This window comes from Anser anser (assembly GCF_964211835.1).
Source record: "Anser anser genome assembly, chromosome: 1".
In the NCBI taxonomy this organism is placed as follows: domain Eukaryota; kingdom Metazoa; phylum Chordata; class Aves; order Anseriformes; family Anatidae; genus Anser; species Anser anser.
This window is the reverse complement of record NC_139720.1, coordinates 165,676,540-165,701,991: the sequence shown is the minus strand read 5'-3', so window position 1 is coordinate 165,701,991 and position 25,452 is coordinate 165,676,540. Positions and strand designations below refer to the sequence as shown.

At 39.4% G+C, this 25,452-nt stretch overlaps 1 protein-coding gene and 1 long non-coding RNA gene across 3 annotated transcripts in view; one reads left to right on the top strand and one right to left on the bottom strand.

The window, feature by feature from the left end:
- The window catches only part of NDFIP2 (Nedd4 family interacting protein 2), a 140,884-nt gene that overhangs the window by 76,901 nt on the left and 38,531 nt on the right, over positions 1-25,452 (top strand). The gene's annotated exons all lie outside the window — the stretch shown is intronic.
- Positions 9,488-22,497, bottom strand: LOC310885107. Its single transcript, XR_014574555.1, has 2 exons — positions 12,502-22,497; positions 9,488-9,828 (listed from the first exon to the last, which is right to left on the bottom strand). It is a non-coding gene; the product is annotated as an uncharacterized lncRNA (long non-coding RNA).

Sequence of the window (25,452 nt, the reverse complement as noted above, 5' to 3'; positions counted from 1 at the left end):
TTAAGCCATGCTGATGGTGTGCAGTTGTGCACAGCTTCATTTTTCATAGATTCTTTCTGATAACCATAACATGAACTCTGGAGTATGTGTTAGGAACTGAAAACAGGCCAAGTGTTTTGTATTAGAGCCTGTATTCCCACATTCACCAATTCTCCAAGGGTTGGAAATGCATCAGTGACATGTATGAGAAAAAAAAAAAGGCTGAGACCAAAATCAATTTTCTTCCCTCTTGCCTACATGAAACAAAATTAAAAGCACAATGAGCCTTATTCTTTTTTCATTTAAGGCTGAAATTCCACTGCTGTCTGTGAAGCAGCTCTTGTCACACCACCGTAACTGGATGGAGAATCAAACCCAGTGTCTGGTGCAGATGTTTGTACCTTAAAAAAAAAAAAAAGAAAGAAAAAAAAAAAAGGAGAGAAGCACGCACAGATTTTCTATTAACTCTTTTTTTTTTTTTTTCCTGAAAAAGCCAGTAAATATTTTGTCTGTGTGGATGGAGCTAGACCCTGGAGAACTATATTAACCAAGCCTTGTAACTCACTCTAAATGAATGATTTGATACTCCCTTATACATGGCTGGCTTTCAATATCGCAGTACATATTTTGACCTTAAGCTGTCAGTTTAATGCCTATGTTAACACAGATCAAAGGAGAACTGAAAGAAAATATAAAAATATAGCAATAAATAACCTCGTGTGCTTTCTTATCGCCAGTGAGAACTTTATATTAGGCTGGTTTATTTGCTTGGTATTACACTGTCTTCTTCACTTCCGTTGAAAAAACTGAGGTGAAAAGCCACAATAATCCTTCAGACAAAATGGAAAGAGTTATTTATGCCTGTGCTATTAATAGATGTCTCTTCTTAGAAAACAGCCATTTGCGGTGTTTTTCTGTAGCATCAACTGAGATTTCACAACCCCCACCCCCCTTTTTTTTTTTTTTATTATTATTTCACTGTAATGCAGACCCATGTTAACAATTCTGCCTTCCTGGCTGTCAAAGAGATTTCCTGTGGTCTGTTTTTGGCTGTGCACTCAGCCAGTTGCAGTGTATATTAGGCATTTGTTTAAAAAGTAAACAGCCACAGCCATCACCAGTAGAAAAATTAACCCGTGCCATTCAGGATTTTTCACTTTCCTTGTGCGTAACCACCCGAAGACTCATGGAGAGATGGACACAGACGAGGAACTGAATGAGGCATTTGGGGGTGGTTGTTGCCATGAGAAAGACAGGACAAGTGTCATTGTTAAACAGGGGTAACAACAGATGTGCTTACATGTTTTGGCCCCTCTGCACTGCTCGGGCACAGAAAGGGATGGAGGAAACACTGCTGAGGTCTCTGCAGCCAGGGACAGGGCGTCCCTCCCTCCCCGTCCCGAAGTGACAGCAGCAGGCTGTGTGTGTTCAGCGCCTCTCTGCAAAAAGTCGGGTTCATTTTCTCAGAACAGGTCAGCTAAGCATATTTTTCTCAACATTGTTTGAAGAATAATTCTGGTTTCACACATTACTTTTCACAGTTACACATGAAGAAAAGACTCGATTTCTCTACCTTGGTCTGGATGCAGGGTACGTAGGCATATTTACCAAATGCAGTGCCTTTAGGCTTAAAAAACTAATCACTCAATTATTTTTTTTCTCTACTTCAATTTTGAAATAAGGTGCCTAGTCCCGTTTTAAACATCAGATCACTGTCTGGCTCTATCTCATAGTTCCTAAGTATTAAAAATGTTTTTTTGAGGCTTGCCAAGAATGCTATATGAGTGAGTAATGTCATTTGATTTACTGAAAGGGCTCTAATGCAACATTAATTCAATGTAACAAACATTTCACTGAGCAGTAATACGCTTCCTTTTAAAAGTCAGTGAGATACCATATTATAATGTCTCAACCATAAAGATTTGTAATGCATTACTTTTAGACCTGGCTATTTAAAATTGAGCAACATACAGATTAACCTGCATAATTATTAACTTTAGCTTTGAGAATGAATCAGAGTATATATTTCTGGCATTAGACTGTACTTTTAACATAAGTGTCATTGGAGATAAATGCCTGTATTTGTAGTAGCAATATACGTTAACACATCTTCAAAAACAAAAACAAAACAAAACAAAAAACCTGTTCTTTCTGATAAAGAAAACAAAACACCAGTACATTGTATAAAAGAACATGGGTTTTCATCATCACTGGTAAAATGAAACTCAGGGTTATGCAACTAAATTTTTCATATACTCAAAAATGATGTACTAAGTCATAGTACAGAATAATTTGGGTAGATCTTATTTCACCTAAATTTAGCTTTCCAGAGGTTAGGCAACAGGCCTCAGGTACTTCTAGACAATTATACATCCCATCTTTAGGTTGGAAGTCTAAGACAGTTGAAAAGGTTCTCATTTGAAGTTGGTTTTTATTTTCCTCCCCCCCCCCCAAATATCTAAACATCTAACATCAAATGAGACAAATCATTATTTTTTTCTCTATATAAATACTATGAGACATGGAAAATGTAATGAATTAGAAAAAAAGTATATTCACTGGAAGTAAACCCCCTCAAAGATGCAGAAGAAGAACCTCAGATTTCCATATAGGCATATCAAGTGTATTTTAGCTAGCAGTAGGTATCCATTTTTGGAAGAATGTTCCACTTGCAGATCCTGGTATAAATGTGTTTCATGAAAGAAAGGAAAGACAGTAAACAAAGTCATGTAGTCATTGGTCTTGGCAGCTCCCTCCTTTCTTTCAGGGACTCGTTCCTCTAGTATTTGTTAGCTCTCCTTTTCTTATATTATTGCAGTGGCGAGCTCTAATATTTTATGTTCATCCAAATGAACAAGGGGACCATCCTTTCCCAAGTAATTGCAGACCAGGAAGTAGAAAAGAAAAAAAAAAAAAAAAGATCCCAGGGAAAATGAGTAATTTGTAACTTGTGTGGTGCTACAGAGAAAGGCCAAGGAGACATGGTGCTTGTGTTTTGACCAGAGGACTGGGCTGGGGGAAAGGCGAGGATTTGGGTCTGTGCTCAGAGGGCAGTTCTCCTTTTCTGTCCTACACCCAATGTACAAGGCACATGCAGTCCAGATGAAGGACTGCCCAAAAAAAAAAAAAAAAAAAGGATTCTAGGGGTTCTCAAGCCAGAGGAAGAGCAGAAATGGGAATCCAATATTAGGAACTAATGCTATTCTCAGAGCAACAGGAGTGCCTGGCTTAGAGGGCGGCTTGGGAAAACACTTCACATTTGGGGGCCCTTTATGGGATGTGACATGAAATCACTTCCTAAGCTGAAACCCCATACTTCAAGTGCTGATGAAGATGCCATTGCAAGTCACTCATTTCACATATTAAGTAGATCACTTATTTTGGCTCTCTGACCTTCCAGTTCCAGGAATGCCCTGGGCTTTTTTGTTCCCAAGCTGTATTTCTTTTTGCACAGACCACGAACTGAATTCATTTCTCTAAGGAACATGAATAAAGTTTGTTTTTCCTAAATTCCTGGCAAACAAGTTGATGAAATCCATATGGATCACAAAGACTGAACTCTTGAGTACAATGTTCCTCATGTGAGCAAACACTTGTCTTTTAAAATAGATGACTTTTAGCTGTGCGGATTATATATATACATATTTAAGATCCGTTCTGCGAGCCATCAGCTAGATTTCAAAAGCATAAGACAGGAAGCTGACTGCCTCTGAAGGTGTTTTCCTTCTTCCTCATGTTAAACATACGTGCATTTCAGATAAAGGTTGTTAATTTTAATTTGTCAGCTTATCCAATAATTAAAAAAGGAAAAATAGTTAAAAAGCAGTTTGAAGCTGTCAGGCCCGTGCCTTCACCCTCACCCCTTTACTCGTTTTAAACCCTAAATCTTCTCAGCCCAAATGTGTCTGAGTTTTAACCTTATTTTACAATTGCCAAAACCCCTTCAACACACACATGCATCCTGCCTCTCCCACCTTGGTCAAGCTGTAGACAATCCAGCCTACTGAGGCTTTGAATCAATCTCTTTTCAATATGTCCTGTGTGTGTCTCCATGCCCCAGCACGTCTCCAGCCCACACCTTCCTGGCACCAGGCTACCTGAAACCATGCTCAAGTACAGGCTGGGATGGGAAAGAATCCTGGGGGGAGCGCTCTGAGAGGCTGCAGAGAAAGTGCTTTCTCACACCTCCCTGTCTGCTGCCGCATTGAAGGAACACTATGCCATTCTCTCCTTTTGGAAAAGAAAGGGATGACTAGCTTAGATAATTAAAAACTCGTGGGCTTTTTGTTATTTTTTATTTTTTAATTGTGGAATTAGTAAAATGAAAGATCAATTAGCAGAGCCCATTTGTATATACTTAAAATCTGTGTGGTGCTTTCTGTATCGCTGTCTGTACACGAAACATAGCTCAGATGCTAGAACACACTGGCTGGGTCACCAGCAGGGGATTGTGGCCTTCTGTGGCTGCATCCTCTTTGGCATCCCCAAAATCCTGCTTCACTACGCACAACCTTGCCCCTTTCAGGACAAGAGTGAAAAGGTGTGTTTACTCATATTGCATATTGTCTTATCTCCTAAACTCCTCAAAAGAAGAAAGAAGTGGAAATAGTAGGAAAAGCTCCTTGGAAAGTGCGTAAGATAGAGCTGGGACCTGAAAGCATTGGTGGGCGGAGAGTGAGTAGCAACATGGGGAGAAATCTAAGTGGGAATGTTAGATCTGAGCAGACTCAGGGGGTGAGGAGGAGGTTAGTGTTTCCATCTCTCGGTCTAGAGAGGCTGGGTAGGGCTGCGCAGCTGCCCTTGCACATGGGGTTGGAGGTGTCTTCTGGCAATCCACGGTGGCTCTGCACAGTGGTGCATAATCATCACTTTATCTGCAAAATAAAGCGTAAACTTTTTAGTGCACAGCCTCAGAAACCTTTAAAATGACTTGAGAGAAGAATAAAAGCAATTAGAAAAATATGTGGTTAGAACCAAGGCAGTTTCCGCTGTTTTTTTTTTTCTAAATGTTTATTTTGTAAAAGTGGAATGAACAGCGCTCAGCAAAGAAAAAAAAATTAAATAATTGAGAAAAGTTTTTCTTGGCAAAAAGAAAGCATTTTAAAAGCAGCAGAAGACAAAATGTCAAGGCAGCTGTTGGATTGCTGTTTCTATGGCAATCATAACACAACACTTCAGTTAGGCACATGACGGAGACTCTGGGTAAGAGATCCGGGGGGGTGGAAAGGCAGGTTATTGTTTTTTTGAGAAAGTTTTAAAAACTCAGCGCAGAGAAGAGTCTGGCTTTTTTAGAGGTTAATGCATGCCAAGTTTTCTCCTAAAATGTGTTCGGACACACATTTTGCCACTTTGAAAAGACCCCGTCTTAAAGTTAATCGTGGGCATTTCTTGCTAAAATATAATGCTTGTGGGACAAAAGGATGATTCCCTCAGTATGGAATCTGAGCCTTGCACGTCTTTCACATATTTGCATTCCCAACACCCTGTGGAACAAGGAAGCCCTTTATTCCCATCTTTCCCATGAGGACCAAGAGGTGCAGATTCATGAGCAAACATAGGTGTTTGGAGGCTCTGCATAACCTAGCATGGGCGCTTCCAATGTGGCGAGTCAGCCAGCTTAGCCTCAGAGGAGCAACCTGCCTGGTCAGCTGGAAATGCTTCACACTGGGGTTCCCCAGCCCTGGATGCTCCTAGAGACATTCCTAAATGAAAGACGACTAAGCACTTCATTCCTCTGCCACTCAGCAAGTCCAAACTACCCACCTAATGAATTAAGTCCACCTGTGTTTCCGTTTTTGCAGATAGTGGCATGAAAGGAATCTGTTGAAGGCAAGGCAGAGCTTTCCTTCCTGCTCTTTTCCACTACCCACAAACCAGAAGTGATCCCTAAATAGTGTTATTATATAGAAGTGGACACTCCTTCCTTCCAGTACAGGAAGGAAAGAAGGCTGAACAGTTTTTGAAGAAAAGGCCTGGCTTCTCAATTCCAATTGTAGGAGATCTTGGAAAAGCTCTTGGTGGAGCTGAGCAAGGGTATGTTCAGGTGGAAGAGTGTGGACAGACTTGGCATCAGTATCCTCCCTGCTGCTGAGCTTCTGGCTTACTGCAAACAAGGACATTTCAACATAGTATTTGTGGTTTCTCTTCACACCTTTTGTCTGTTGTGTTTATTTTGATTAGAAACTCCTTAATAAGGTGATGAGGGGTGGGGGGACTGGCTTTTATTGCTTGTGTGCACAGCACAGTATACCTCTAAGTTGATTTGAATGTTGTAGGTACATATCACCATTGCAAACAATACAAATAATGTTATATATTATTTTAGTGTTGAAATGTATGAATCACCTAGGATTACACATCACTTGTTTGTCCATTCATCTTTCTAAAAAAGACAAATCAAGATCAACTTTAGGTGTAGGGGTGTGTGGGGGGTGGACTTTGAACAGGACTGACAGGCCCAAATCTTGTAAACAGACTTTACCAGGGCATATTTTCTTACCTCTTTCTGAGTTGCTACTAATTTCATGGGGTGAGTACTACGCTCTCAGAAGTCATGGTATTAGAGTCTCCACTTTGTTTGTCTGACGGGCTTGCAGGACTGAGACCTCAGCGCATGGTCTGAAAATTCACTTCAGCCCACAAATGCTAGAGTAATACTGTACTGTAAAGTAATACCTAAACAAACCCACAACACCAAGAAGGGAAGAGATTTAAATCCTGTAATTGCCCAAAGCTTTGCTAATTGTGAGACCACCAGCTGTGATAAAGGAAATTGATTTCATCAGTTGTCAGTCATCCTTCTTTTATTAATGATCAGAAGTTCACATCTCCACCAGGCAGGGCAAAGTCCTTCCCTGCTCTGCTCCTGTCTGTTATGCTGAAAGGTCCGGCTGTAGCAAAGCCTTGCATGTTATGCGGCGAGTTTTCTCTCTCTCTCCAGTGGTTTCTCCTGCTGGGATCACGCTGAGACGAGCCCTTGTCCTGATGACATCATTCGGAAGTTTCTTGTCAGGCTTGTTGCTTCACCCCTTCACTTATTAACTAATATATCTGACTTCTGGGGCACAAGCTGCCTGTGCTGTGGCTAAACTGGCTTCTGTTGAACACAGCTAGACAGCTACAGTACCCTGAAAGGGTGTTACTATGTATGATGGGTAGCACAGAGATGCTGTAATACACTGACTGCTTCTAAGAAAAAAAAAAGGTCTTGCTTCTTTTAAAATCAAAGTAACGATAGCCATATTGTTATTGTTATGCATACTGCATAAATTCTTTTCTTTTCTTTTCTTTTCTTTTCTTTTCTTTTCTTTTCTTTTCTTTTCTTTTCTTTTCTTTTCTTTTCTTTTCTTTTCTTTTCTTTTCTTTTCTTTTCTTTTCTTTTCTTTTCTTTTCTTTTCTTTTCTTTTCTTTTCTTTCTTTTCTTTCTTTTCTTTTCTTTTCTTTTCTTTTCTTTTCTTTTCTTTTCTTTTCTTTTCTTTTCTTTTCTTTTCTTTTCTTTTCTTTTCTTTTCTTTTCTTTTCTTTTCTTTTCTTTTCTTTTCTTTTCTTTTCTTTTCTTTTCTTTTCTTTTCTTTTCTTTTCTTTTCTTTTCTTTTCTTTTCTTTTCTTTTCTTTTCTTTTCTTTTCTTTTCTTTTCATGTAGCAGGGAATGTTCCTCTCCACCTCTCCATTACTCCAGTGTAAAATTAACTCTTAAGAAAGCTGTTGAAAGATGGAATTTTATCAGACAGGAAGGTGAAATTTTACTGGCTGTATATCCATCAGTTCTTGCTTGTTAGGCTTTCAGTTTCAGAGAGATGTGTATTGACAAGCCTTGGTGCTGCTCTTGGAAAAATGAGAGAGGTCTTAAAAATAATTTTAAAACAGTGAAAAAGTAAACCAGAATAGGCATGTTCTTCTCCTTCTTCAGTGTTAACAAATGGTTCTGGCAATGTTTTTCCAGCACTACGGACTGGATCTATATGGAAGCAAAAGCTATACCAGACTTCCAAATTGTCAGCACTGAACTTTATTCTCAGTGGTAACAGAACATTTAAAAAAATACTGAAGGAACATTCTGAAAAAAAAATAATATTGGGCATCAGATGAAATTTCTGCTTATATGTTGACTTTTTTTTTGTCTCTTTGTTTACTGAATTCAGACTTGTCCATCTAATTTTTGGACACCTGCAGTAGTGCTGATGAATCCCATGACTGCAGTCTAATGGAAAAACTGGTACTGCAGTATATAAGTTCTGCATTTAATCAGTGTTTCCATGAAGAATTGTAGGGTCATGCATCTGCAGTGCTTCAAGCAAAAATACTTTTGACTCTGGTACTGGAGAATGACTAGAGAGAGGGGAATGGATGGATGAAGTGGTGCCTTGGGATCTACACTGACTGTGTGAAATAGCAACATTTGTTAATTTTGCAGGTTAATTAAAGACTTGTGAATGATGACCTGTGAAATTCACTACCTTGTTAAGTATTCATATGTTAAAAAAATTATCTTCTAATTGCAAATATTAGCATCTTGGATAATCTCTAAATCTTTTAATGTAGCATTTGACTTATGGCTTTTCAAGTAAAAATGTAACTTTTAAGAAAAAAATATTAAGGAAATTCATGATATGCTCTAGAACTGGTAAACAGAATGTGGAACTAGTAGGGCGGTGTAGATAAGATAAGGGTTGGCATTGGGATTTTGCAGAAGGATAGTAGGAGTGGAAGATGGCAGAGAAGACAAGTGGAATAGGGTGAATTAGAGGGTGGGCATCTGGGTACAAAACCTCATTGGCCTCCATCTTTGAAGAACTGGGCCTGGGCCTGCAGGGTCAGGACCTACACCCTCAAAGTGTGAAAGAGGTTGAGCTTGAGTCTCACACAGCTGCAGCATTGAACCCATGCCTCAGGGGTCAGAAAAAAAAAAAAAAGAAAAAAAAGAATAAAAAAAAGGATTTGAGTGCTGCCTTTTATGATGTGCAGAAAGCTTCTCTGGAAAGCTGATGTAATGAGCTCTGCAGAGTTCCAGGAAGACTGTTATGGCAATAAGGAGAACATTTCATGTTGTACTTTCTCATCACTGTGTGACCTTGATATGTTTTATTATTTTAAATACTTAATTGTGTTATTTAAAACCTCTTATAATTACTCAGTTCTCTAGAGGCATACTTATGGCTTTTGCACAACAGTCCTGAGTAGATCCTGAAGAAATTATTGAGGAAATCCTGTGAAATACTATATTGTAGAAGCACTCTATGGGTTAGTTATAATAACTACAAGAATGTACATAACGTGTTAGCTTACTGCTTCTTGATGCCTGCAATAGGAAATTGCAGTTCCAAAGGGGCAATACAAGGGGCAGTATTGCAGCCCCTGCCAGAAGTGCGTTGCTCCATAGTCACTACCTGAGCATTGCTTTCTACCTGAGGCAACGTCTAGCAGTACCAGAGTCCAACTGGGGTGCGGACAGACAGAGGTCAGCGAACAGAAATGTTAGTCATTACAGTTGTTGGATGACTCTTTGGATTGAATTAACATTTATTCTCTTGTTAGATGCAGTTATAGATTCAGGCAGATGTACTAAAACATAATAAAACAAATTACAAGCCACTTCTCTTTTTTTTTTTTCTTTTTTTCTTTTTTTCTCGTATCCACTTTGGGATATGTGTGATAATTCTTCTCTCTATGAAGTTCTTGTGGGACTTCCCTCCATTCTGTGTTTCAAAGGGTTTTCTTTGTTTTGTTGTAAAAACTTGAAGGAGTTCAAACCAAGCACCATATTTCAGTGTCGGCAGCTTGCTGTGACGCCACTTCTCTTGGAAGTGCCACCTTTTACAGGCAGGAAGCCTGGAGTCCATTTGAAGAACATCTGCAGGGGAAAACAGATATTTTTAGAGGCACCCTCCAGCAATGAGCAGTTTATTGCCAGCTTATCTCTATGTTTAAACAATAATCAACCTCTTCCGCTCTCAGTGATTCACAGTAATTTTGTCTTATACAGGCTCTAGATTAGATGAAGGCAGCTGCATACATTTGATCAGACTCTCACATTAGCTGGGTTTGACAGTCTGGCACTGTCCTGTTTTAGCACTGTCCTTTGTGCTCACAAATATTCTGGCACAAGGATTTCCTAAACTACATGGGTAAGGCTGACCAGCATGGGAACCCTGCTACTGCAGGGAGTGAATAAGTGCCGTGCCTACAAGGTTCAGACTGTTTTGTTTCCCATTTAGGTCACTGCACTGGAAACGTGATACATCCAGTTAATCTTCAACGGGTGATTTCAGACATTATAGATCCACTTATACCTTGTGATGAATTACTTCAGTGTTTGGCAAATATTAAATAACATTTTTTGTTGACATGGAAGTGTGACCTGCAGGCTGCAGCTGGTCCCAGTGTTCGGTACTGTTTGTGTCCTGCCGTCTGGCTCTTCCTCTCTCTGTTCTCTCGCTATTGAAACACAGCTGGTTTACGTCCATCACAATCAATGGAAGGACATTTCCGAGCTGGTAATTGCTGAGAGGATCCGGTGCTGATGGCTTCTGGAGCTGCCAATCCAGGGAGCAGCTTTTGGCTCCCACTGCATGCAGTATGTCTGCAGTTTGACCATTTATCTCACTTTACATACTTGAACTGAAAGAAAGGTTTGTGCAAGCACTTGCTGCTTATTCCCTGGCATGTCTTTCTCCCCCTCCTCCCCTCCCTTCCTTCCTCTCTTGCGTGTTATCAGCTATTGCAACAGTACTAAATTGTGTCATATAAGGTGAATGATGTTGTCTAGTTCCAAGGTAATGCTAATGGGAAATAGAGTCACAGTGTAAAATATAACTGAAATAATCACTGGTTCATGATTATGGGGAAGGGTATACAATTGTACTGGCTACATTCTAATTGATTGCTATAGATTCAAGCTGTCAAGATTTGGTGGTTAAATGCAGCTACAGAAAATGTATTTAAGCATTTTCATAGGCATTTCTAAGCTCAAAAGCTTCTCTGTTAAGGAAATATAAGAGGTGGAGGAACAATGAAATCAGGCTTCTTCTGTAGATTTTTGAGTTTCTTCATTTAAGCATATCACAGGAAAAAAATATTCAGAGGGATCCAGTCTGCAAATCCTGCTTATGCTAAGACTTAGATTCCCCAAAACTACTCCATTTCTTGTCTTGCTTAATTCTGTATGCACCAAAATTCACTAAGCCACTAAGCCAACTACCTAGTTAAAACCTCTCTGAGGTAGCTTGATTTTATTCACCTGTAAATGCTCAGATTGCTGTTGCTAGGAAATGGGTGCCTATCTGTCATCCAAAGTAGTTTCTGATTCAAGCTGAGGAAGACAGGAGCTCAAATGATGCCCAAATCCCTCAGGGGAAAAAAAAAAAAAAAAAGCAACCTGAAAAATGAGATTTCATCAAATCACTGATTAGTTTCCTTTGACATAGTGACACTGCTTGTGTGTTGCTGATTAGCTTGGTGTCTAACATGCTGACAGAAGAAGGACGATGCTGGGTGGTTAGCACACTGACAGAAAACTGACAACAGAAGAGAAATGCTACTTAGCATCTTTCTTTCATCCATAGAGCATGTGGAGCCCTTAGAGCTCCTAGTGGAGACTAGCTAGAACCAGCTAACTGCAAAGTGCATCCCTTTTATATTAGATTGTTAGTAGATAAACAAGAAAAACTGTCTTGGGAGCAGGGACCAGAATAGTAGGTGTCCACTCTTTGCCCTTCCACTCTCCAATGTTTTCCAAGCTATTCAGACATTCAATGGAAGAAAACTCCTAGATAAAAAATTTACTATCTTCCCTTCCCTTCCCTTCCCTTCCCTTCCCTTCCCTTCCCTTCCCTTCCCTTCCCTTCCCTTCCCTTCCCTTCCCTTCCCTTCCCTTCCCTTCCCTTCCCTTCCCTTCCCTTCCCTTCCCTTCCCTTCCCTTCCCTTCCCTTCCCTTCCCTTCCCTTCCCTTCCCTTCCCTTCCCTTCCCTTCCCTTCCCTTCCCTTCCCTTCCCTTCCCTTCCCTTCCCTTCCCTTCCCTTCCCTTCCCTTCCCTTCCCTTCCCTTCCCTTCCCCACATAGAGGCCACATGTGCCTGCCTGTCCCTGTGGGTGAGGACTGACATGGACTGTTTAACCTCTCTGAGATAGCTCCCCCTGCATTCTTCTCATTCTCAGTCCTGTTCATTAACGTTGTTTCATCCGTTTTAACTTTAACCAGATGCTACTCTCCATCGCAACTTTCATGGTCCTGTTCTCTCCTCTGCTGATTGGTGCATACATTTGTACAGGAGGAATGCTATCTTTCTGCTCTGGCAACATCTTTGTTTAGCTCACCTGTTGGTCAAGACTATTCACATCCATTTGCTTCTCAGGCTCCACAGAGACTACATATAAATCCAAAGTGAGGTGACAAAGTCATCATAGAGTGGTCTGTTTGCTTCAGGTCGGATATTGAGAAAGTTCTGATATGCAGCCACCAAGTGGAAGTAAACATCCTCCCTGCTCTATGAAATATGGAAAGTTCACAATAATTTCTCATTTCTTACCTTATGCCTTCAATGAGGTGTCACCAGATGGTAGGATCTGTAGTGAACTTACACCAGTCTACTTTTTCTCCTTGTCATTTTCGTCATTAGTCTATTATATCAGCTCTGTACTAGGTATAGGACGGATCATGCTTGATGGAGAAAGACACTTTTAAAGAACTACTGAAGTTTAATGTTTAAACTACTTAGGTTAAAGAACTACTATTCTGGTCTGCAGAATCCTTAGTCTATGTACGACAGGCTTCTCTGTCTGGCTGTGTTCTTTTAAGCATATGGTGTGGCACAGCATTTGGAGGAAGGAAAAAAAGAATGACTGTCTGTTCCTTTTTACAGTCCACTCGTGGGTGCACATAACTCAGAGTTACAAGGAAGAGCCCTGGAAGGAAAGAGCTCAGCTCAACACTGCAGCTGGTCTGGCTGTAGAAATCCATTCCTGGTTTAGCTGCTTGCATATGGACAAAAAATAATAAATAAATTTTGGAATGACTTTCTGGCTCAAAACTGTTTAGTTTCTGAAATGAGGCTCAGCAATATGGAAGGATATTTGTGATTAATTTGACAACTGGCAGAAATACTCTTGTGATACAATCCGTTTCTAATTATTATTCAAATATATGCACATATCATCTCTCTTAAAGTGTATTATTTGATGCTCGCCTGAACATGAGCTGACAGTGTGCCAAGGTGGCCAAGAAAGCCAACGGCATCCTGGCATATATCAGGAACAGTGCAGCCAGCAGGACCAGGGAAGTGATGATCGTCCCCCTGTACTCTGCTCTGGTGAGGCTGCACCTTGAGTGCTGTGTTCAGCTTTGGGCCCCTCACTACCAGAAGGACATTGAGGCCCTCAAGCATGTCCAGAGAAGGGCTATGAAGGTGGTGAAGGGCCTGGAACACAAGTCCTGTGTGGAGCGACTGAGGGAACTGGGGGTGTTTAGTCTGGAGAAGAGGAAGCTCAGGGGAGACCTTATGGCTCACTACAACTACCTGAAAGGAAGTTGTGGGGAAGTGGGGGTCAGCCTCTTCTCACAGGTAACTAGTGATAGGACTAGAGGGAAAGGCCTCAGGTTGTGCCAGGGGAGGTTTAGGTTGGAAATTAGGAGACATTTCTTCTCAGAAAAAGCAGTCAGACATTGGAACGGGTTGCCCCGGGAGGTGGTGGAGTCACCGTCCCTGGGGGTGTTCAAGGAAACCTTGGACATGGTGCTTAGGGACATGGTTTAGAAGGTGACATTGGTGGTGGGGTGATGGTTGGACCAACTGATCTTGGAGGTCTTTTCCAACCTTAATGATTCTATGATTCTATGATTAAAGGGAAAGTCTTCAAAACGGCAGGACAAAATATGTGCAAAGAACTGTCTTGCTGACTTGTTTTCGATGTCCATCAGCTTTTTATGGCTGCAGATAGCTACAAATAGAGCATAGCAGAAAAATTGGGCCACCGGAGAGTATCAACAATAGCTAAACTGGTAGGCAACACAGCTCATAGGTAACTGACAAATAATTATTTTTAAAAAAATAACAAAAACATGCTTTACTCTTGTTTTCAATAGGACAGAGGAGACTGGAAGTCAAGAACTTTCAGTATGATCTGGGACAGAATTGTTCCTACAATTTTGTTATTTTTTCTTTAATAGAAATTTTCTGTTGTCCTGAGTAGAGAAGATATCATAAAGAAAATTTGCAGGGTTCGTGGTCACTTACAGTGAACTAATTTCTATATTTTAATGTAGTACTCAAAAGTTGCTGCCAAAAGATTTGTTTTAAAAGTTGATGGGAATGTGTGCCCATAATAGGTAAATTGCAAACATAACATATACCCATAAAAATGCAGGCTTTAATAGTTCCAGGTCTCATGGGAATACTTTTCTTTCGATATGCAGATAGTGTTACCTTTTCCCCTATAGTTTAAAGCTGAAATTAAGAATTGTGGAGTATTGATTTCCTATGGTCTAGGACTTACCTGATGGAATAGAAAAGTTTGCCTTCATTTGCAAGATGTGAAGAACATTAATTGAATATAAATTTTGACAAAGTATCCATTGGTTCATTCATAAGGAATGTGAGTAAACAGATCAAAAGAGAGACAAAGCCATTCACAGTTTAAATATTCCTGAACTGCAGTGCAGTTCCATATGATTTTCTTTTGCCAAGACTGTCTCTAAGAGAATCATTTGGTATGTGTTCTTATCCTAAACCAACCAAACTATTCACAAATAAGAATATGATGCATTTGTGTGCAGGCTTAAAGAAGAAACCTCTGCAATGACAGTACATTGCAAAAAATGCAGTAATGAACAAAGAACTGTAGGAACTGATCTTTCTTTCCATTTGCACCAACTAACAGCAGGTAGATTAGTCCATGTGAGCTCCTTATGAGGGAAAAAACTAAACCAAACCAAACAAAAAAAACTCATTCAGAAATTGTGCATTTCTTTTTTATTTCCCACAGTAAACAGTGGAACTCTATATCAAACACCAGCTGTCCATCACATTACAGCATTGAGGCATTGAGGCCTAAACACAAATATTTGAATATTGCATGAACTGGATGTGAATATGACTATAGTTTCTTTGACCTTAATGAACGAACGAACCAATGAATGAATGAATATACAAGACAAACCAGTGACTAGACTCGTCAAGCAGGGCTGATTCACAGGAAAATACTCAAAACGATAAATGACACCTTCAGAACTGACTCTGACCACTAATTCTGTAGCAGATAAAGAGGACAAAAGAGAAATAGTTACAGATGAATGCATGATTCAGGTTTGTCAAATTCAATTGACAATCACAACATGCCTTGGTAATGATTTAAATAGAGACTTTTTATCTTAAGGAAATAATGTATTCACTGTACTCTTTGGACATCATCGATGTATTTATTTTTAAATCTGTACTCCTTGTAATTCTTGTTCTGCATCTAAAACTGCAAAAGAATTAAAAATATTATGTTAATTCAGAGATACAAACCTTTGTATCAGAGACGATATATCTAATAATGATATAATGTATGATTACATAGGCTCATAGAGCAGCTTGGCTATATTTATTTCCCAGCCTCTTTGGTACCTCTGAGACTGTCTTTTGCATTTGTTACAGAGTATAGTGAAAAGTATGCGGCAGAAAGAGGGGTACACTGAGGTGTAAAGACACAAAAATTGAGATAACATCAAAGGGAAAATAAGGGTGAATTGGGGAAGATCAAAAAATTAGCTGTTCAAGACGGCACTGAAGGCTCTTTCTTCCCATTTTCTTCTCTCCTACATATATGTGTGTGTGTATGCATGTGTATGTGTATGTATATGTGTATATGTGAATACATATGCAACATTGGTCTCTCACAGTTGATTGCCACTGTTTCAGATGTTCTTGTATCAGGGGTGAAGATGAAGAAGACTAAGGTCACCCAGGAATCTTTCAGCTCCCCTCTCTCATCCCCTGACACATCATCCAGTCCTTAGTGGCAGTGCCATCCTATAGCTTCCCTCTCTCCCTAAGAAATGCTATGGTATAGATCAGCTACCTGCCACTGATTTTCCCACCATGTCTCATGAAAAGATTGTGGGGCAAACCTGATCATCTGATACAGTGAGGGTGGCTGCATCTGGGTTACTTGACCAGACACAGATGGTGGTCTAGTCCTCCAGTTGCCATCACCCCATCATCTTGTTCAGCAGTTAAATGTGCAGTAAATGAGTTTCTTGGAGAGTTATCAAGATTTTTTTGACAGAGACTTCTCAGGGAAGGTTGGATGACCATATGTGGGGAAGAAAATTGGATTACGTTCTCTTCAACTTCCATATTTTAGTGTCAGGAAATATGCCTGCTCTTCTAAAACAAACAGGACCAAATTATAACATTCTTGGTCAAGTTTCAAAAGTTTCTGTAAACAGACTTTAGGATATTTTGTTTCACCCATTCATGCATTTGCAGTAATGCACCAAGTACAAAGTGGTTACTTCTCTCATACTGTATTTATATAAGAAACTGAACTGTTGCTGAAGGTGCTTTCTGAGACTGTATTTAGAATGGTTTGTCTCATACACATTGGTTCTAGCATTAATTATCATTAATGGTTTTGCAAGCCTCCTTATTAGGCTCCAATGTCAACAATACTGTTTGCTTGCTTAAAATTTTGGTTTTGATCACAGAAATATAAAATAGTCTCTAGGAAGTGCCTTTGGTTTGCAGAATTCTTTAAAATACAACTAATGAATGAAGTCTGATTCTCTGATTACTGTTTTGATCAGATACTCTTGCACTGCACTGATTTTGACATGCTGTCTGAAAATAAATTAAAATAAGAAAGGTAAACCCATGGTTCAAATGTTTATTTCTATTTAAAAAGTTAGTTAAAAAAAAATAAATCAGAACTGAACCTCTAGAATTCCCTGTTCAACACATTTACTGTTCACACGGGCATGCATTTTGATCTATTTCATACTAAGCAGTGAAATTTCAGACTGTTTCCTTTGCCTTTCTTTCAGTTTGGTTAGAAGGTACAAAACAATCTTTTATGATCAAAAGTTTAATATTTAAAATATTTACATTAAAACTATATTACAGATAGTAGTGTTGTTTTTTTTTTTTAGCTCAACTTCCATTTTCTTTTTCTATTCTTCTCTTTTCTTTTGCCTCAGAAAATTAGCCTCACAAAAGTGATTTTCAAAAACATACTTTAGTAATTCTTACAGTCAGACAATTTTGCTGGAAAAAGAATGTAATTTGTCATGAACTAAACTTTTCATTTGTTATGCCCTGAAATATAGCATCTCGCCTGCCTGTCTAAAATAAATCATTGACACTATGAGTTAATAAATAACAGGAATAACATCCTTTATAGAGCATTTTTGATGTAGCCCAGTCAGGCTGAATTTAAAACATTCCTATAACTTTAAAAATATACATACTCATGGTTTCTCCTGTTACAGATTGGTTATTACACTTTATACTGAAGTCTACACACTAGCAGTTCTAACATGGAATTTTCTAAAACATTTGTTTATCTTTGTCTCAGATTTAGACACAATAACACTGGTTAATAACTACCTAGTTGTGCTTGCTGTCTAAAATACATAGAGCATTTTCTGTTCTGTGCTATGATAACCCAAAAAAGAAATAGTAGTAACATTGATTAACTCTGACGGTGATGGAGTCAGACTGTACAATTCAGTGAACTCTTTGTGAATATGCTTCTCTTCATTTTGGAAGCTTAAATCCATTTTCCATCTTGCTATTGTTTCATTCAGCTTTATTGTATACTTATTTCTGGTAAACTTCCTTCAGCATCTTAAGAACAGTAGTTTCCATTATTTCATTTTCCCCTTATTGCATTTTGAAAAGAAAGATCAAACAAAATCAGAACCATTTTCTGCCTACAAACAGCATGGATGAAAACAGATAGAGCCTACCTCTCTTAAAAAAGTTTTCAACTTGCTCAATGTAATATCTTCACAGTGTGAGTCTTAGGTTGGCAAGATAACAGGTATTACCAAGTAATTTAGATATTTCTGTTTTTCTTCTAAGACCGCTAAAAACTTTCTGATATTCCGGAAAAAAAAAAAAAAAAGAAAAAAAAAAAGAAAAAAAAGAAAAAAAAAGAAAAAAAAGGAAAAAAAAAGAGGTCATGGGTCTTTGGTCACAGGAAGAAGCTTGGGACCTTTCAAATTCACTGCTCATTAAAAAATTCAGTGAATATGAAAACTTTAACTGGATATTTAGTCAATGGGATAGGACACACTTAAATAGTACATAGTACAGCCATATAAATAAAATTCAGATTCACTAGCCTGAGAATAATGTACCATGAAAGTGAATTGGTCACTCCTGAGTGAGAATGGTTTGCAAGTTGTCCCATCATCAAAGGAAATGATGAAGCCTCTGGTCTTATAAATTTATTTCCTAAATCCCTGCTCCCTCACTGTGAATACACCTAGTGAAACATAGTAATATTAATAGCTATCGATTATCACCAAGAGTTCAAAAAAATTTTAAATGACCAGGATTCCCTTTCTGCATCCACTCTGGGACAAGGTGCAGCCTATGGTGTGTCTGGGCTTGGACTCTGGACACATTCACTGACTAGATAGGAAGCACAGACCAAAGAGCCAGGTTAACAGGGGAACTCCATCACTGTTACTGGGAAATCCATCTGGAAAACAAGTGAATGAATGGAGTAAAAAGGAGGGCTTATAGACTGAGTTCCTTGTGAGCTCTTGATTTCTGAATGTGCAATGGTCAGCAGACATTTTTGTGGCACACATCTTTGTCTTGTATGGCTTTATCCTCACATAACCCTTGTGGCAGAAAGAAACGTGGTGGCCACAAACAAATTCTGGTTCCAGATGGTCTGGACTGGCAGGAGCAATGGTGTAGATGGAACCACTCGTGTCCAGCAGATGATGATACATGCAGTCTTGAGGAATCTAGCAGATATATGTTCCCTGCAGTCCCTGATTCCTCACTGATCGCTCAGGGGTAAAATAAGCCTCTATATCGCATAACAACTGTTGCCAACTCACTCTGTTCCAGTAATCTCAGAAGGCATGTCTCAAAAAGGGCAGCTTCCCAGCTTCAGAGTTCAGATACCTGTCATTTTTCGTCTGTGCTGTTCATGAGGGGCAAATTGAGGTGTGCATGTTACTCCCGGTACAGCCTGATTCTGCAAGGGAAACCTGCGCACATGGTGAAGCCATGTGCATTCCCCTAGTCTACATGACCAATGCACCAAGACACCTCATGGCAAACATCTGTCTGCTGTTTAGATGTGACTTGATGTACTGTGTGCTGTAGCATAGTTTTCCCATCAGTCATAATTTTTTCTAGTTAGCAGTTGCTGAATTAATTCAAGTTATGTCATGTTTGAGGGCTCAGTTGTCTGAACTTGTTTGAGCCGCTGCCTTTATGTACCTTACTAGGCAATTATCTCACTGACATTCATGTCCCTCCTTTCTGGAATGTTAAGAAAGTCTGCTTGTAAAATGCGTTCACCCACATTGCGAAGAAAATGATGGTTAGCTCAAGCACTGGACTCCTGACTGTCCACACAGTTAACTGCTAGTTCACTTCCTGTCTGACTCCGTGTCATTTCGAAGCATCACAGAATCAGAGAGTGGTTTAGGTTGCAGGTGAGTTTTGAAATCTTCTAGTCCACCCACTCTGTTCAAGTAGCATCACCTAGAGCAGGTTACCCAGGACCATGTCCTGCACCTGGGACGGGGAAACCCTGGCTGCACGTACAGACTGGGCGATGAGACGCTGGAGAGCAGCCTAGAAGAGAGGGATCTGGGAGTCGTGGTAGACAGCAAGTTGAATATGAGCCAGCAGTGTGCCCTGGCGGCCAGGAGGGCCAACCGTGTCCTGGGGTGCATCAAGCACGGCATCGCTAGTAGGTCAAGGGAGGTGATTGTCCCGCTCTACTCTGCGCTGGTGCGGCCTCACCTCGAGTACTGTGTGCAGTTCTGGGCACCACAGTATAAAAAGGACATGAAACTGTTGGAGAGTGTACAGAGGAGGGCTACGAAGATGGTGAAAGGCCTGGAGGGGAAGACGTACGAGGAACGGCTGAGGTCACTGGGCCTGTTCAGCCTGGAGAAGAGGAGGTTGAGGGGAGACCTCATCACAGTCTACAACTTCCTCGTAAGGGGGTGTCGAGAGGCAGGAGACCTTTTCTCCATTAACACCAGTGACAGGACCTGCGGGAACGGGGTTAAGCTGAGGCAGGGGAAATTTAGGCTCGACATCAGGAGGGGGTTCTTCACAGAGAGGGTGGTTGCACACTGGAACAGGCTCCCCAGGGAAGTGGTCACTGCACCGAGCTTGTCTGAATTTAAGAAGAGATTGGACTGTGCACTTAGTCACATGGTCTGAACTTTTGGGTAGACCTGTGCGGTATCAAGAGTTGGACTTGATGATCCTTGAGGGTCCCTTCCAACTCAGGATATTCTATGTCCAGTCAGGCTTTGAATATCTCCAAGGATGGGGATTCCACAACCTTTCTGGGCAACCTAAGCCAGCATTTTACCAGCTTCAAAGCAAAATAATTAATAAAAAAAAAATGTTATTTTGCTTTCAGATGGAGTTTCACGTGTTGTAACGTGTGCCTATTGCCTCTCGTGCTGTCACTGTGCACTATTGAGAAGAGTCTGTCTGCCTCTTCATCAATATATCAAAGTGTATTTTTATATGCATTGATGATTCCCCCCCAGCCTTCTCTTCTCCAGGCTTATCATCCCCAGCTTTATCAGCCTTTCCTCACAGTAGAGGTGCTCCAGTGCCTTCATCATCTTCATGGACCTATGTTAGGCTCTCTCCAGTATGTCCATATGCATCTTGTACTGTGTAGCCCAGAAATGGACACAGTACTGTAGATACAGCCTCACCAGTGCTGAGTGGGGATCACTGCCCTTGACCCAGTGGCTACACTTTCTAATACAGCCCAGGAGGCTGTCTGCCTCTTTGCTGCAAGAGCACATTGCTAGCTCACTGTCAGTTGTGTCCACTAGCAACCTGAGGTTCTCAGCAAAGCTGCTTTCCAACCAGTTGGCCCTCAGACTATTGATGCTTGCGGTTAATCCTCTCCAGACATAAGACTTAGCATTTCCCTTTATTGAATGCCATGAGATACTTTTCTGTCCAGTTCTCCAGCCTGTCAGGGTACCCCTGAGTGGCAGCATACCCATTCAGTGTATCAGCCTCTTATAATTTTTTTTTTTTTTGTGGTTTTAGTTCATTAATTGTTTTTTTTCATCTGTGAGCTCTCTGAAGGTGCAGTCTATCCCAGTGTCAGGTCAGTACTAGTACCAATATTGACTCCTAGGGTACATCACTTGTGACCTGTCTCCAACTGGACTTTGTGCCAATGATCATAATCCTCTGACCAGATCTATTCTGCCAGATTTCAGTCCAATTTACTGTACACTTATTTGACCTGTACTTTGTCAGTCTGTCTATGAGAATGTTATGTGAGATGATGTCAAAGCCTTACTGAAGTTGAAGTAAAAAATATCCACTGCTAGTTCTACCAAAGTCAATCCTCCTAGGTGGTTGGGTGATAGTTCACTCTAGAACTTATTTCTGAAAGGTGTTACAGATGAGGCTGTACAATGTCTAGCATCCACTAGCTCTCTACAGACATCTCATTTTATTCCACCTGTTTTTGCATCCAAAGAAACACCCACATGCCCTCATACCACATCACAGGCCATGCACCACATACCTTTGAATTAATTTTGTAAAAAAAAACACACTATGGTGACTTTGAAAATGCCTTCAGTCTTCAGACATTGCAGACTGAAATAAACACACAGAATAGTCATCATGATTCAGGGCTGAGGGAATACTACACTTAGTAGATAAGATCAAGGCCAGCTTTTACAAGGGGGCCATGATGCTTGCCGGGACACATGTTGAACACCAAGGATGCTACAAAGTCCTTGCCATGTGTCTTAAAAGCCAGGGAATCTCTTTCTGTTTCTGCTTTGTGTGTGTGTGTTTCTAGCAGCAGAGGCATAGCCAATTACTTTCTGCAGGGTTGCCTCTAACTGTTTTTATTGGAGGTTAGAAAAATCTTTTTTTTTTTTTTCTGTTTTTGGTATTATCTGATTAATATGTGTGTGTTCTCACTGTAAAATCTAGTCTAGTGCAGTTTTGTTCAGTAATATATATTGTTCCATTAACATTTGTAAGGTACTAATTTTCAAATCATACATATGAAACTGAAAAAAAATCTCTCTGTGTTCTTAGGAATATTTTCTGAGTCCCATCCATGGCTGCTTCATCTGTCTGTGGCCTTCCCAGACAAAGTCATGAACATTTAACACAACACCATGAGCAAAATCATTCATCTTTTGGGCACTTAGTTTTTGCATCCATAAATCACTGATTTTCACTTCTGCTTTTCCTTCTGTCTCAGAACTACACTCATCATGGAGGCACCTATGGACAAGTGAGGCGTCAGGATCCTACACTAAATTTTGTTCCTTTTCAATAATGTTCCATGGTTTGTATCTTATTCCCAATTTTGCATTGTAATGGCTTCTCTCTCATATATTTTCCTCATCTGTACAGCCAAGTAGACCATGATAGTCCTGACCTTACTGTGATCCGATTTCTTTCACCCAGTTGTTAGTTTTATTTGACAGAATTTCTATCTTGTTTATTATGAAATGTTAATTCTGTTTAGCAAAACATCTTTGGCTCATTCTGAAACTGCTCAGATTCCTTGGTTGTGGTCATCAATCATCCTTCCTTGGACAAAAACACTATTTATGTACACCTTAGTAGCCTCCTTACCATCAAAACATTTACTCATTTTCATTGAGAAAACTTGTTACCAAATACAAGCTAGATGGTGACTTATTCTTCCAAAACAGAGCGTCAAATAAAGACAAATCTGCTGCTGTGTCTCCAAAGGTAGAAAACTGATGTCAATGACATCTCTCAAAAAATTTACTCTGCAGAGAGCATATTCTATTTTTTTTCTACATTTATTGATTGTTCTGTCTCTATACTAGTGAATGTGTCTATTATTTCTCCCTACAGTGATTCTTTTTAACTTTACTTTCTGATTTGTAGAGAAGTTGGTTTTGTTTTTTTTTTTTGGTTGATTGGTTTTTATTTTGCCAGAAGGAATGCAATACAAGGAAAATTATCTTCCCCTAATTTTGTACAAAAGAAACCTTTACACTAGTGAGTACAGAAACTCAAGTATGATCATATATAGTTGTGATTTTACTGTACACCAAACTGATAGGAACTTTCTTTCACAGTGTAATGAATGGTTGCTTTCCAAATGTGTTATTTACATTTATTGTGCGTATTCCTGTAATGGGTATAGACCCAGCCTTGAAAGATGCCTGTTTTATTTCTTCAGTCTGGTCTTTTCTTACAGTACTAATTACAGAAGTATTGTCATTGTCTCTGAATTTATATTAGCCCACGTACCTACCCACCTTAAAAATGAGTGATATTCCATTTTCTTTCAAGATCTTCTGATATTCTCTTATGACTTAAGCAAATGCTCCGCTTAGGAAAGGCCATTTAAGCTAACACTGCTGTTGCCATCTTTGTTGTCCAAGCAATGAATGTCCTGTTAGCATTTGGATAGTTTTGCAAAATATATGCTTCATTGCAATCCTAGCTTTTCTCATATGTGTCAGGTATTTTCTTGGCTTATTGGTGAGTATGTGTATAGCGTGTTGTGTTTTAGGGACATAGGCAAGCTCAAGGGGCTCAGAATTAACTTAGGGACATGTAACAAGAGGACATAGTCTTCTCCAGGAGGGCTAAAGCTGAACTGTGTGGATATAAGCTACTCGCAGCATTTTTATCATACAGCACTCCCTGGGAATAATGCATTTAACCATATAGTATATTTACCTACCATATGAGCTGTTGAAGGGTTGGCAGCTTTCAGGCTCAGCTCATCAGCAGTGCACTTTGCAAAGCAAGTGAAATGACAGGAAACCAAGCAGTCAGATTCTGGATGGAAACTTTCAGAATCATCACATTCTGAAACCTAAGTGTGCTTCTAAATTTTGTCAGCCTCATATCATTTCTGAGAAATATTTCACTTTTGAATAATCACCTCTGTTCAACCAGAAAAGCTCCACTGAAAGCCCAGAAGCTTTATTCATATGCACGGCTGTAATTTCAAAGAGGCTTACACATACATCAGGATATTTTAAGACAAGTTTTTTTTCTAGAAACATGGCGTAAAAGCCTGTTCTGCCTCACAGAGATAGCAAGAGACTGTTGACATGAGATCAAAACAGATGAACTAAAAAGAAGATAAACAATCACACAGTATTAGTTATCATGTTAAACAGTGGTCCCAGTCTATCAGCTTATCGGTTTTTGACATATTTGAACTTCCTGACTTTTCATTTTGAAGTGATATTTTCCTTTATAGTGGTGACCTAAATTAAAAACATTGCCACCACCACCAAAACAAGAAAAAAGATTAAGAAGTTAAAAAGGGATGGGAAATTAATTAAACTACAAATTAAATAATATCTTTAGTTGGGAATTAAGTACTTTACATTGATCCAAAAATCTTCTGTCAAAAGCTTGGTTGATTGTTTTGCAAAAAAAAGTTTTAATTTGACTATCTGGTTCTTTTGAAATTATTCTCACTTTCCCATTATTTTTTTTAAATTTTTTTTTTAGGGGCGGGGCATTTTTCTGAAAAAAAAAAAAAAGAATATTCATTCAGTTCTTTTCTGAGATGACTGTTTTTTTCTCTGAATATGTTCCATTCCTAACTAGAAAAAGCTGAGACCACAACTTTTACTAGAAAAGTACTAGTACATCAAAAGATTATTAAAAAGCCTTTTTTATTTTTACTGTTATATGAAGCCGTAAAGATAGGATTGACAGCTACTGAGACAAAGTAAAATTATCCAGCAATTATGGCCACTTCTTCTGTTATTTATCTGATACTAGATTTTCTTAAGAATGCCTCCCCTTTTGGTTCAATTCATTTTGATAATTCCCTCCTTTGTATATCAAAAGCTTGTATTAATACACCCTGAATTTTTTTAACAAAGGATATATTATTCGATTCCAATTTGAGACATAAATATCAAAGCTTTTGTTGCTTCTCTTTCCATCCTGAAGAAAGATTTCTGTACCTAAAAGTTTATCTAATTCTTCCACCCACATCATCTGATCAAACAAAAGATACTACATTTTTCTTCAAATATTGTCCTACCTGTATTTTTTTGGTTATCACTACAGCAAAAAACTACTTTTGAGAGAAGTTTTCTGGATACATTTTTTGAGATCCTCTCTCTCTGTCTCTCTTCATTGTCTACAGGGCAATGCAAGGCACCCTAATGTCCTAATTTAGGCACTTTGTTAATTATTTTGAGAATATTCCATGCAAGATCTCTACTCACATCTTGATGCTCCCTTGCTGTCTCATCATTTAAATAACTTTATTCA